The sequence below is a fragment of the Euprymna scolopes genome, chromosome 14 (genome assembly GCF_053919585.1).
Source record: "Euprymna scolopes isolate OS-2025 chromosome 14, ASM5391958v1, whole genome shotgun sequence".
Lineage (NCBI taxonomy): Eukaryota > Metazoa > Mollusca > Cephalopoda > Sepiida > Sepiolidae > Euprymna > Euprymna scolopes.
Genome location: NC_136495.1, coordinates 23596381 through 23610965, shown reverse-complemented (window position 1 = coordinate 23610965; position 14585 = coordinate 23596381). Strand labels below are relative to the sequence as shown.

At 34.6% G+C, this 14585-nt stretch overlaps 1 protein-coding gene and 1 long non-coding RNA gene across 4 annotated transcripts in view; one reads left to right on the top strand and one right to left on the bottom strand.

Annotated features, from left to right (window-relative positions):
- LOC145292915 (uncharacterized) overlaps positions 1-14063 on the bottom strand; it is a 60609-nt gene extending 46546 nt beyond the window's left edge. Inside the window, exon 1 of the long non-coding RNA XR_013869618.1 lies at positions 13842-14063. This is a non-coding gene — a long non-coding RNA (uncharacterized LOC145292915). The remainder of the gene's footprint in view (positions 1-13841) is intronic.
- Positions 1-14585, top strand: part of LOC145292913 (glycerol-3-phosphate phosphatase-like) — a 117125-nt gene that overhangs the window by 6569 nt on the left and 95971 nt on the right. The window lies entirely within an intron of this gene.

Genomic DNA, 14585 nt, shown 5'->3' with positions numbered 1-14585 from the left:
TAACACAGGATTAATGAAAATGTTGTCTTTGAGTGAGATCACTGTGGATTACATCAGATAACAATTGGATTGCAATCTGAAAATTATCCAGTTCCTGAATTAAATGGAATTTGGCAATTGGATTAGTCCAGGATTGATCCAGAATTACAATCTTATCCAAAAAACTGGCCGAAATCAATAAGAAGCAACCTATGCTACTATAGCCCTTTATAGCTTTTTCTTGTTTTTCCTTTGATCCTCTTTTCATATTTAATTATCAATAATTAATTGTTTTAGCTTATTTTTTTATGAATAAATTGTCAGTGTAATCTGTGACTTTAATCGACCTTTTTCATACTTAAAATGCACTTTTAATTTGATTTACAACATGTTTAAGAATAAATCTAGATAAAAGTGTTATATATTCGTTATCATCTAGGTTATCCTTGAGGGGTACCAAATTGAGCTTTCGTTACATTTGAATATGTTATATAGAGTTCTTCATTTAGGGGCACATTTTACGTTTTCTATATAACATAAGAAAGATTCCGTGTGATTGTCTCTAATATAAATGGTTGTGTGTTTGATTATCATAAAGGGAATCGTGTGTGTGACATGTAATTTCTGAACATACCTCTGTTTCTTCTCGCTGTTGAACCATCTGGAAATTTCTCATCCTGGAGGGAGACTTGATACCTGTTTGACGAAGATTTATCACTCCAAGACGATGAATGTTTTTTATAGATTTTATTTCACTTTCCCCAGAGGTCCTGCAGCAGGTGTAAAGTGAAATCTGCTTGTGTGGTTCTTCTTCACACACGTCAGCGTTCGTCTCCCCCCTCCCCAGTTAAGAGGGGGAGACCACGGAAAAACGTCCATCTTCTTCAAAACTCAAATCAAATCTCACAGATCTAGCCAACCACGTCACACATACGTAATTTGGTCAGCTGACCTTTGGTTCTGGTAAACGTGTCTACCTCCACGTTTACTCACCTCTCTCTCTCTCCCTCTCTCCTTCTCTATTCTCTTATAGAGACAGAGAGAGAGAAAACAGAAAGAGTAAGAAAGCCAGAGAGGCAGGGAGAGATGCTCGTTAACATTCCTCCACCCCTTTTTTATCAAAATGTATGGCAAGCCATACATTTTTAATAACTAACTAACTAAAAAAAAATAATTATGTCCGAAGTACATCTTTATTTTTTCACTTTCCGGACTCACCCCTTTTCCAAGAAAGATCAGGCACCAGTACTCTTCTACTACACTATAAACCCTTCTGCTGCTTCTCGAAAGTCTCTCCTCGACATTAACTTGCTTCCAAGTTAGACAAAGATACAGCTTTGCAGATATACATCTTGTCTAGGCGGTCGCATTGTTGGATATTTTCCACTGACTCTGCTCTTTATTTGGACCACTTGGCCAAACAAATGGAGACTCCATTTTCGATCACTTTTTCAAAATGGGGCCAGCATATCGCAATTACGACCAGAACGTCGGATGCTCCATGTTGGTGGTAGCTTTATCGCATGGGGACTCAAACCCCAGACCCTCAGATTAAAAGTCTGATGCTCTACCGACCCAACCATCCCACTCGTGTTCTCGACTTTCAGCATAGGCCTAAGTCCCAGTTTTTTTCCTTTACTGTAATGCCCTGACGTCTTTCTCTGAGTGGTCCTATTACTGGAGCTTTGTTCTATTCTATCTACTACTTCGGGACTTCACAAAGCTCTTCTACTAACTCCCTTGGTTGGTCTAAGCCAAGATACGCCTTCACACTGATTCACTCGGAGCCTGTTTGAGTTCCTGGAACCCGACAAGATACGGAATCATCACTCCCTAACTAATGCGCCAAAGCTTACTTGCGCATCGATTTCTAACTAAGTAGCTTTCCCTTTGTGATTTTTCCGCATTCCCAGCAAGTCCCAAGATTCCAACCCAGATATCCCTCACACATTCCTCTAAAAAAATAAAAAAATAATAAGGCTCTATCTTGTCCCTTACGTAATCTGCATCTTTCCCTTTCTTCTATCTCCCCGTGATTAGGCTTGGTACCGACTGTCCAGTCGCTCCGTACCCTGAGGAATTATCGCGACCTCGCATGCCAGACTTTTGTTGGACAAGACTTATTGCCGTTGCTTGGGCCTACGTGGCATCTTCCAACTCACTGGAACCACTAGTATTGTTTTAACAGGGTACTCATTACTCTAAAATAGTATTTCCCCTGCCAAATTTTCTAATTTGTGACAATACCGTGGCTTATAAAAAAAATAAAACAACAGAAAAAACTGCTTTCTACAGCCTAATCGCCTTGTAATTCTCATGAAAAAAATGCAACTACGCGCTAAACGTCCCTAAAATATAACTAAACCAACCAAATCTATTCCAAAATAATTTAATTTAATAATACCAATTAAATTCACCCAGCATGGTTTTTTTTTTTTTTTTTTTTTTTTTTACACTTTAAAAAATTTTTCCATCCCAAGCCTTATCCTATTCATCATAAGCCTACTCTTATTACTAGTATTTTGTGGGAAACAAAAAACCTCTTAACATTCCATATGGTGGGTAGCCTTCTATTTTCCTAAGTACTTGCATACATATTTCATTCATCTTCTCTTGAGCGATTCGTAACATAATGGCCACGTCAGCCATTGCACCCCCTCTGCCCCTTACACCATGTCAGAGGGCATTTCATTTGCTCCCTGAAGTTGATTACAACTAGATCCGCTCACGCTGGACAGAATACATTCCGTTTACTGCTATGTCAGAAAAAACTTTCTTTTTTTTCCAAAGTCGGTAAGCGCAACCTGCCTTGAAGACACATAGCTTCACGGAAAACATCGGATTTCCACACATGAAGTACTCAAACTTGCTTCATGTTGATTCTACTCGAAATCAATAGAAATCACGATAAAAAAAATAAAATTCGAATCATTTCTCGAGAATAATGAAATTAATAACTACCCATGTAATTCAACACCTCTCCAAAATTCTAACATGCTTGCCACAGAAATTAAATTCCATTCACGCCCCACTTTTTTCTTTCATTTCTTCATATAGTTTATTTAACCCTATATTTATCCCTTTTTTTTTTCCTTACTTATGTGGTCAAAACGTCACTCATGTCGAATAGAACATTTATTCTACTTTTCGAAAATTGAAATTAATACCGACTGAACCTTTGACTCTTCCGAAACTTTTTATTATTATTATTATTATTATTATTATTATTATTATTATTACACTTTTTAAATCTTATTTCTTTCTCTTTTTCCCAATTTTATTATTACTATTATGATTATTAATTAATTAATTAACAACACGTTCTTTCTTTTATTAATCATTCTTTCAATAGACCCCACAAGCAAAGATTTCACCTCACCATTCTGCGAAAAAAAAATACATGTCAAAGAACAAGAAAATTCTGCCAATACCGTTTGACAGCACATCAATTTTTTTTTTTTTTTTTTTTTTTTTTTTTTTTACAAAGGCATCACCACATTATCAAGGCCCAGAGGCCACTCAAGGATAAGGGTTAAAGAGTGTACAGTAGAAGTTGGTCAATATAGTAATCATTAGTAATGAAAATTTGGTAAATTTAATAACTTATATGGAACGGCTCATCAAGAACTTATTTACTTTAGACTTGAACAAAACCATATTGTAGTCAGCCGGAAAGCAGGAAAACGGAAGACAATTCCACAGGCGTGCAGTTCTAAGAAAGAAGCTTTGTTCATGGAATCTACGTTTAGGTTTAGGCACAGATAAAGAGTGGGGGAAATTATTGATAGTGTTTACAGCTAGACGAGTGATTCTTGTGAAAGTTTGGCGAGGGGGGACCATAGATTGAAGCTCAGTTGAACACTTTCCATGAAAATAACGATACATCAGAGACAAACTCGCAACATCTCTTCTGTGAGATAGAGGTTGCAAGGAGGAGAAAAGGACATCTCCTACGAGGCTACGAAGTCTATTTTGAACTCTATCAAGGCAGGACAAGTTCTTTCTAGCAGCTCTTGCCCAGATGTGGCAACAGTATTCCATCCTTGGACGTACCTGGCTCTTATATAGATAGAGAATAGCATCAGCAGTGAGATATCTACTGGATCGATAGAAAGATCCCACCATTTTTCCAGCGGCCTTGGCAACAGATTTGATATACGTGTTCCATTTAAGATCAGGAGTAATGGTCAAGCCCAGAAGCTTGTCAAAACTTGAGGCCTCCTGAAGACGAGAGCCATTCATTTCAATTGATGACAAATGTGGATTAGAATGTTGATGATGTAAAGAGAGAAGCTTGGTTTTAGATGCATTAAAAGTAACCAGCCACTCCTTTCCCCATTGTACTACGTGCTCAAGATCAGAGGAGAGAGAATTGGAGAGAACTTGCTCGTTTACTGTCTTAGATGTGGTACCATAAATGGTAGTGTCGTCAGCATAAATGTCTACAAATGATGTAAGGATATGATTTGGAAGATCATTAATGTAGATCAGGAAAAGAGTTGGGCCCAGGATGGATCCCTGAGGGACACCGGCATTAATATTGTGAGCTTCTGATTTTTGCCCCTCAACTACTACTCTTATGAATCTATCAGAAAGAAATGATTTAATAATTGAGAAGACTTTTCCAGCTATACCATAGCTAGCGATCTTATGAAGTAAACCTTTATGCCATACCCTATCAAAGGCTTTAGATATGTCAAGAGCAATTGCCCTAGAAAGATTGCCACCGTCGAGAGATTTGCTAATCCTATGCGATATAACTGTAAGGACATCTGCTGTAGATCTAGCAGAACGGAAACCATATTGAGTGTCACTAAGAAGGTTATTTTTGTTGAGATGTTTGATTACTTCTGTATTTAATACAGATTCTAGCAACTTACTCATGACGCACAGGAGACTTATTGGCCTGTACTGAGAGGGGGATGAGCGATCACCTGAATTCTTAAATACAGGGCATACTGATGAGATTTTCCAGGGAGATGGGAAACTATTCTCCTTAAGACAACGTTTAAACAGTTTTGTAAGTATGGGCGCTAGTTCAGGTTGAAGTTTTTTGAGTACTATAATTGGAATACCATCAGGGCCAGTTGCTTTACTGGAATCAAGGTTTTTGATTAGCTTGGCAACATCACGTACAGATATACGTATATCACATAGCGTGTTTTCTGATACAAGAGGAAATATTGGGGGTTGGCGGTCTTGGTCGCAAAGGGTAGAATTAGCTGCAAAGTTCTTGACAAAGAGTTTGGCTTTGTCTGATGCTGACGAGATTACCTCAGATCCATTGATAATAGTTGGGATGGAGCACACGCTTCTGTTCAGGATTCTGTTTGCTATTTGCCAAAACTGGTGGGAACCAAGCCGCTGCTCAGCTACTTTGGACTTAACAGATTGAGCATACAACTCTCTTGCGTTCCTTATTACTTTCTTACAATGGTTGCTGGCAGTCCTGAAAACGGCTTTAGTTTCCATACATCTATTACGTTTGAAGCAGTGGAAAAAGTGATTTCTGTGCGCAATGGCAGCAGCACATTCTGGAGAGAACCATGGCTGGCTGTTAGGTTTTTGCTGAAATTTTTTAGAGGGTATGAAATGGTCAATACCTACAATTAACCATTCAGTTAGGTCTAATACTATAGAGGACACATCCTTTTTAAACATGGAATGCAGAGGTAGATCAGATATAAATGTACGGAAGCTATCCCAGTCAGCCTTAGTGTATCGATATACTGTACGATGAAGAGGTACGTCTGGGGACTTATTACATTTCATTTTTATCTTAATTGATACAACAGAGTGGTCGGAAGATCCAAGAGGCGACAGAACAGAAACTGAACATAGTTCAGGGCAAGTTGTGAGAAAAAGGTCTAGTAGGCTCGCATACTGGCCGTCATTATCGGGCACACGGGTAGGTTCCTGAACAATCTGAGTGAGGTCATAGGCAATGGAGAAATCATGACAGAACCTCCCCTCATCATCGGTCTTGTTTGAGTGGGTCAACCATTCGACGTTGTGAACATTGAAGTCTCCACATACGTGAATGTTAGCTGAAGGATAAGTAGAAAGGACTTGGTCAATTTTCTCAGATATGCTTTGAAAGATAGTAACTCCGCTGTTGTGGGGGCGATAGAGAGTAAATATAAATGCAGTAGTGTGAGCTAAAGCAACCCGGAAGCACATATAAGGTAAGTTAGGATCTTCCCTGGAGATGTCCCTCCCACATGGAAAGCTATCTTTAATATAGGCACATATTCCATGCCCATGGCGATCTTGGGGGTCAGATTTAGAAGTTAAGTTAGAGTATCCTGTAATTGCAAACTCATCAAGGGAAATAGCCTGTCCAATGCCAGTTTCACTTAAAAATAAAAGGTCTGTTTTAGTCTCCTGTAATTGGGTTTCAACCTCTGGAAGGTTAGAACGTAGACCCCTGATGTTGGAGAAGGAGACATGGTAGTAGGGGTCTACGTTGGAAGTTGGAGAACCGGGTTTAATCGTGTATTTTTTCTTGAAACTTGTCATGATGAAATTTTGGAATTTGTGGACTAGGTCGACAGATTTACTTAGAGCAGGACAGAGAGGGGAAACTAAGAGAGAAAAAGAAACGAAGAATTTTTTTTTTTTTTTTTTTTTTTTTTGTACCACATGATAAGGTAAAGCCGTAACAATTACCCACTAGTATGGCATCGAGAGGCCCCACCAGAAGCTACTGCATGGTCCAGATTCCATTCACCAAATGGCAATACAGCGGCCCCAGTACTTTGCACCTGCTGATAGGACAGCCTCCTTAGTGGTTAATCCAAGGTTCGGGTCCCTGACTATCAGGCGGATAACGTCAGCCCAGACAAAACGTTTACCTCCAGCACCCTTACTAGTGACATGGCTACAAGGATAGACATAGAAACAGAAAATTTCCACCAACTCTGCCAACTGTTCGCGCAAAAATACTGCCAACCTAGAAAACAGCTTTTTCTTCTCCCTTTGTCAGAAAAATCACTCATTTAAAAATGAGGACTGAGGGACAAATAAGAAGAAGCGAGAGTAACAGGAGCTGCCGATAACGCATCCACAATGCGTTTTCTACTCTCCATTAAAAAAAAAAAAAAAAAAAAAAAAAAAAAATAAAAATAAAAATAAAAAAAAATAAAAAAATAACTATTAAGTATTGTACTTAATAAAAGTCCAACGGACCTGTTTAAGGGAAAGTATGGTGATAGATTCCCCTCCCACGAACTAAAAATGAGTACAATAAGGTAATCTATTTTTGCAATCAACTCGGTAGATAAATAAACATTTATGGACGAGAAAAAAAAAAAAAAAAAAAAAAAAAAAAAAAATTAAAGCTAGCATTTAATACAACAGAAATACATAAATTAAATACTGAAATAAAATGTAGTTATTAATATTTGAATCTTAAAATAAAAAGTGCGAATTAATAGAGAAAATCACTTATCACAACAACGCATTCCGTCTCCAAACTAGTGAAGAATTTAACTTTTAATAGCGTTCAGAAGATTTTTTTTTTAAATTAACCGTTAAGAGAAAGCGTGATTTTATTCTGAACTTTAACTAATCACGTTTTAAGCAACTTATGATATAAAACAAAATCGGATGGGGGGGGGGGGTTCTTCCGAAGGTTAGTTGGTGACGTTATAAGTAATTGCGAGATAAGATGGGAGCCAGAAATTAGGGGTGGGGGACTGAAAATGATAATATAATGGATTGATTATACAATATTTAAGATCAACTTTGTAGATAAACGTTTATGGACGAGAAAAAAAAAAAAAAAAAAAAAATTAAAGCTAGCATTTAATACAACAGAAATACATAAATTAAATACTGAAATAAAATGTAGTTATTAATATTTGAATCTTAAAATAAAAAGTGCGAATTAATAGAGAAAATCACTTATCACAACAACGCATTCCGTCTCCAAACTAGTGAAGAATTTAACTTTTAATAGCGTTCAGAAGATTTTTTTTTTAAATTAACCGTTAAGAGAAAGCGTGATTTTATTCTGAACTTTAACTAATCACGTTTTAAGCAACTTATGATATAAAACAAAATCGGATGGGGGGGGTTCTTCCGAAGGTTAGTTGGTGACGTTATAAGTAATTGCGAGATAAGATGGGAGCCAGAAATTAGGGGTGGGGGACTGAAAATGATAATATAATGGATTGATTATACAATATTTAAGATCAACTTTGTAGATAAACATTTATGGACGAGAAAAAAAAAAAAAAAAAATTAAAGCTAGCATTTAATACAACAGAAATACATAAATTAAATACTGAAATAAAATGTAGTTATTAATATTTGAATCTTAAAATAAAAAGTGCGAATTAATAGAGAAAATCACTTATCACAACAACGCATTCCGTCTCCAAACTAGTGAAGAATTTAACTTTTAATAGCGTTCAGAAGATTTTTTTTTTAAATTAACCGTTAAGAGAAAGCGTGATTTTATTCTGAACTTTAACTAATCACGTTTTAAGCAACTTATGATATAAAACAAAATCGGATGGGGGGGGGGTTTCTTCCGAAGGTTAGTTGGTGACGTTATAAGTAATTATATTAAGTAATTACATAAAAATAATAAATTAAAAAATACAAAAATATCCTATAAGCAATCACAAAGTCCCATCTCACTATCAACAAAATTTTGTCCACGTCAGCAACTAGGTCGGCTGCATAGTGCATCATCTTTTACCATTCCACAGAATTCAAAATTAAAGAAAAATCACAGTCGTTTACAAAAAATACCTAGACATTTACAATTAAAATACAGTCGTTTCTAAAATAAAATAAAACGACTCGCTTATAAAGTCTCAGAACACTCGATGGCACTAAAATTGTCCATGTCAGAAAAAAAAAAATTCCTAAGAAATAAAATCGTACAATTAGTGAAAAAAGGAAAAAAAAAATCACATTTCAGAACCTATCCATTGTTTTTCATCAAAAGTACATATTGTTTTTCCTTAAAAGTTACGCTTAGTTCACAGTTTAAAAATGACACAAAATATTCATAACATATATTTGTGATTGACGTGTTTATCATTACAGTCATATGTTCTATGTCCTTTTTTTTTTCTTTTTGGTTTTCTCACTGGCTGTTGTTAAAAATTTTCAGAATAAGGCCATTCTTTGTTTTTCCCTTCTAATTTTGACATTAAGTGATATTTTTCTTCGTTCATAACGAGCTAATTCCCAATACGATAAACATTTTTTTTTAACTATTTTCTATATATAAAGTTTTACATCTGTGTGTCTGTATGTCTTCCTTTTCTTTCTTCGTGAAAAGGTTGTACATGTGTATTGCTTTTCTTTTTTTTTCTTTTTTTTTTTTACTTAATTATTTTTCTAATTCGCCTAGTGTTTTAATGGACCCTACGTTGTGTGTGTGTTGGGTGAAAATGTAATAAAAAAAATAAATAAGTAATCCAAAGCGTGTTCATATATAAAAATCGATTTTTTTTTGTTTTGTTTTAAAGAACATTAAACACATTAAAATATATATTTTTTTAAATATATACATCGGTCACCCATTTTAATTTGACAAAGTTCTTATTTTTCCCCCATTATGTAGGGTATCCAAGATTTTAATAAACCGTGAGATATTCATCTATATTTTCTCGTTTTGTCATTTTTTTCTTATTTATGCATTACGTGCCATTTTTACCTATAAATTCGCTCCGTTCTTTGGCATTCAGAGTTGATTCAGCTGGTCATTTCCAGTGTTAAGGGCTTTGTATTTTCAGCTTTTAGTCAGTACATTGGTTATTTTTGGTTTGCTGTACTGCTCATTCCAAAAAGCATCATACGGAGTTGAAAATATGATGAGCTCTATAAGCCTTTCACTCAGCTCTTCATCTTTGAAATCACATTTCTGTGCCAAAGTTCTAGCTTGTATCACAAAGTCATCTAGGGACTTTGGTGACTTCTGGCCAGGGTTGCAGTGTCAGAGTCGGAGTCAGGGGAAGTCGGAGGTTGGTTGTGACATAACACAGGATTAATGAAAATGTTGTCTTTGAGTGAGATCACTGTGGATTACATCAGATAACAATTGGATTGCAATCTGAAAATTATCCAGTTCCTGAATTAAATGGAATTTGGCAATTGGATTAGTCCAGGATTGATCCAGAATTACAATCTTATCCAAAAAACTGGCCGAAATCAATAAGAAGCAACCTATGCTACTATAGCCCTTTATAGCTTTTTCTTATTTTTCCTTTGATCCTCTTTTCATATTTAATTATCAATAATTAATTGTTTTAGCTTATTTTTTTATGAATAAATTGTCAGTGTAATCTGTGACTTTAATCGACCTTTTTCATACTTAAAATGCACTTTTAATTTGATTTACAACATGTTTAAGAATAAATCTAGATAAAAGTAAATAAATATTATAAGCACTTCCTTTTTATTACAACAAAATAGGATTACCTAAAGTAATGAAAAATACAGGTTGACAGAATTTCTGGAGGTCATATTTTAGAGTTCCAGTTTTGGAGAGTCGGTTTTTGAAAAATATTTTTAATGAAAATTGTTTTTAGTTTTAGATTTACATGTGAGAGAGCAAGCGAAATAAACACAAACATTTCAAATGCACAAAAGAGATATTTTGTATGTTTTAAATTGGAAGTTTCCCTAGATTAGAGAAAATGGAATGTATTTTCATATTTTGGGGTAAAGAGGATTCATATGCTGAGATATCAAAGTCTGAGTCAATAATTTAAGGGCCATAAATTATCCAGGAGTCTATAAAAACTAATCAAAACTTCCAGACTCGGTTTTAAAAATTACATTTGATTGAAAGTTATTAATGGGTCAAATATTTGTTGCAGCCAACACTCGCTACATCACAGGCAGAAGCTATTTCTCACGATTCGAGATTTGAAATCCATTTCCTCCTGGCTTGTCCAATCAGAAGCCAGCTCTCAATCACGTGACAGAGTATATAAAAGGCGAAATCTGAAACTCAACCCTCTTTTATCCTGACCCTGCCTGAGAGCAGACTTCGCCTGGGGCTTTGACCACAGGCAGAATATGAGTACAGCAAGTTAGCTATGGCTCTTCAAACTCATATTTCCACATGCGGTACCCTAACGAACATTCTTTATCATGCTAAAGACTACACTCACACACACACACACACACACACACCTACTGTTTCTTATCACGAGACACTAACCCTTTGCCCTGTCTCTACTATCAGATGCACGCTCCTACATATGTAAACACGCTGAAGTCTTTGGCCTTTCTTTCTCCTTTAACCAGCTTCCTTCGTACCGACGACTACTAGCTATAAACACGTGTAAACGGAACTGAATTTTTCTCTCCTTCAACCAACCAGCAATATATTAAATCTATCTTTACACAAGTACATTTCAACCTACTAACCCGTTTCTCTCTTCTACACACACTACTAATGACAAATAAAGTTGCTTATTAAATGTTAAAGTGAGACTTCCTTTCGTTGTCTTCATTATTAACTAAATATTCATTTGTTTTCATTGTAATAAATTTGAGAAATGTTAGGACTATTTAAATGAATAAGTTAATGCATTTGTTTGTGATGAGCAGACGATAATGTGAAAAAATTAATGAGTTGTGTGTAGGTGTATATGTTAGCATCAGCATGTGTATGCTTATGACTGTGCGTGCGTGAGTTTAGAATTGTTTGGCTATCTGAAGCCCGACAGAGGGAAGCTGAGGCAAAATAGATGTTAGCTCCGTCATGGATTTTGACTCAACCTTTTTTGTGAAGAAAAAAAAAGTTTGACATTCCAGCATATTTCTCGAGACATTTCATTGTTGCATTGCTTCCCCTGTTTTCTAGATGGTTGGTATCTCTGACGAAACATCTTCTAACAAATATTATATTTGTAATATTACAGTATTACTTTTATTATTTACTAGCAGTTCTACCTGGCTTTGCTCAGGCTCTATGTATTATTCATAAGGTTATGTGCATATGTATATATTAAAAAGTGTGAATATGTAAAGTAATGCCTCTCTGTATAATAGTCTTAACAACCATAGAGAAAAGACAGACATTTTCACTTTTATAGATATATAGATAGATAGATAGATAGATAGATAGAATGCAATATATAGTAATGATTTCAAAATCATTAAAAAAAAAAGACTCATGCACCACCACCGAGAATCAAAACCAAAACGTTCAGCTCACGATTTATTTTGCTTCTGCCGTCAATGACTGGCCTATGAAAACATGTTTACTGCAAGGCTAAAAATTAAAACATGAACCAATAACTACTATGTTATGCATTTGTAATGCTGCCGTTCGACCTTCACCTGGCAAATTTCATTTTTTTTTTTTTCATTTTAACACTTTTTCACAGATTTTTCTTGGCTAAAACCTAAATATAAAGTTTTGCATGGATTCAAATACCTTATATATGAAGTTTCATGTCTGTAGACCAAATCTCTAGGAGGAGTTTGGTAGGCAAAATTTATTAAACAAAAATATATACGCATACATAAATATATATGGAAACAATTTTGTGTTTACTATAAATTTTTATGCAAATATTATGCAAGTATAAATCATGTAGAATATCTGTATGAATATAATTACACATAATAGTTAACTAAAGATGATTATCCCATTAGAAAACTGAAGCAACTAATAGGGAATTAATTAAAATGAATGTTTAAAAGAATATGCAAATTAGCTAGTTCTTTTGCTAATGAATGCAATTCTACAACCCATATATAAAAAAAACTGTATTTTCTTTTTTAAATTAATAGAAAAGAGGGTTTTAATATGAATATCAATACATGCAAAAAAAAAAAACCCGAATTTATAGGAGTATAGATAGCTTACTAACATTTTATATAAAAATAAATGGAACAATGTGAACAATTAGTAAAAAGCAATGTAGGTATAAGGCATACATGGCAGGAAACTTAAAAGTATATTAAATAAATACAGAATAAGAGGTGTGTTTGAAGAATAGTTAAAATTTCTTATCTATCCTTGCTTTGGAAAAGCTATTCTTTACATTGAAACCATGTCCTGGGCACAACATTTTTTTTGATTTATCACTTTATGAAAACAATTTGCTTATCGCAGGGTTTATTGAAAATAGAAGGTAGAAACTGAAAAGGTAATAAAAAAGAGAAATACAGTGACAAGTGGGTAAGAGAGAGAGAAGCGGGAAATGCTTAAAAGTCCAAGACAATGAAAATGTGAGTCCAAATAACAATGTGAAGAACTTGAAAGTCAATAAATTATGTAAAAAAGGTATTTGTTTCTTTAAGGGCCCACTGAAGCTAATTTACTGGTGATAAAGCAAAAAGCTTGTCGCTTCGAAGAATTGAATTTTCTGCTGGTTGTGGGTTTTGTAAAATTATGTTTTGTCGGTTTTCATGGGTGCGAGTCGAAAAAAAGATAAAACAAATCTAACAAAACCAATGTAACAAAATAACTTTTTATTAACTTTAAATAAAAAAAAAAAAAAGAACGAATTTAAAATTTAAAAACGAAACAAAACAATTAAAACTAAAACAAATATAGCAAATTAAAAATATAAAAACAATTAGAATTTTGAATTTTAAAAGAAAAAATAATATTGTGGATAGAATTGCTTTCTTTACTGTCTTGTTCCTGTTATTTCTGATTAATACCTAAAAATATTTATTAATGAAAAATAAAATAAATTCAAGCAGAAACCATTTATAATTTTAATTGCAACAAAACTTGACTTTACAAAACCCACAACCAGCAGAAGATTAAATTTTTTGAAGTGACAAGTTTTTGTCTTATCACCGGTAATTTAGCTTTAGTGGGCCCTCAGAGAAACAAATACCAAAAAAAAAAAAAGAAAGAAAAGACTTACAGCGTCGATGCAGAACGTCGAGGTGGGAGTGAAAAAAGATAAGCTACTGCTGGGACAGCATGTTAACGTGCAGGAGAAAAGGAAAGGAATGAATGACACCACCGGAAATCTGTGTAGGGCTAAGAAAGGTACCCTGCGTAAGAAAGGGAAACTAAGGGAAGTAATGAGAAGTCGTGACAGTTGTGTTTGTGACGTTGTAAGCTTTCGATATGTGGGCTCAGTATCAAAAAAAAAAAAAAAAAAAAAAAAAAAAGCGAGGATAGATAAGAAATTTTAACTACTTTTTGAACTCGCCTCTTATTTTGATCTTTTTGTTTTTCTCCTTGATTTTTCCAAGTTGCTTAAAATTGTCTGTGGGGCTGCAATTCTGCTTCTTGCGAGCCGCATGCAGCTCGTGGGCTGCGTGTTTGACATGCCTGATGTAGATGATTAAAAAAATATTTATTGTTAATTTTAGATGGTGGCATACTGAATGTAAGCAATGGACAGTTGCAATCTAGAGGTATCTGGCATCTACCCAAATATTGAACTAATACGTACAAAGCGTGTTTGAATCAATTCCCACTTTATTTATACCGTTATATTCATTTATTTATGACTGAACGAATTAGCTCAACCAGGTCATAAAGGGTTTAAGTAGCTTCAATTGATGGTATTTTTTCATTTAAATTTTCAAAGTTTTTATTGTGTAAAATAGCACTTCACTCATGGCCATTGCTTCTTAGTAATCACATGGAAAAAAGA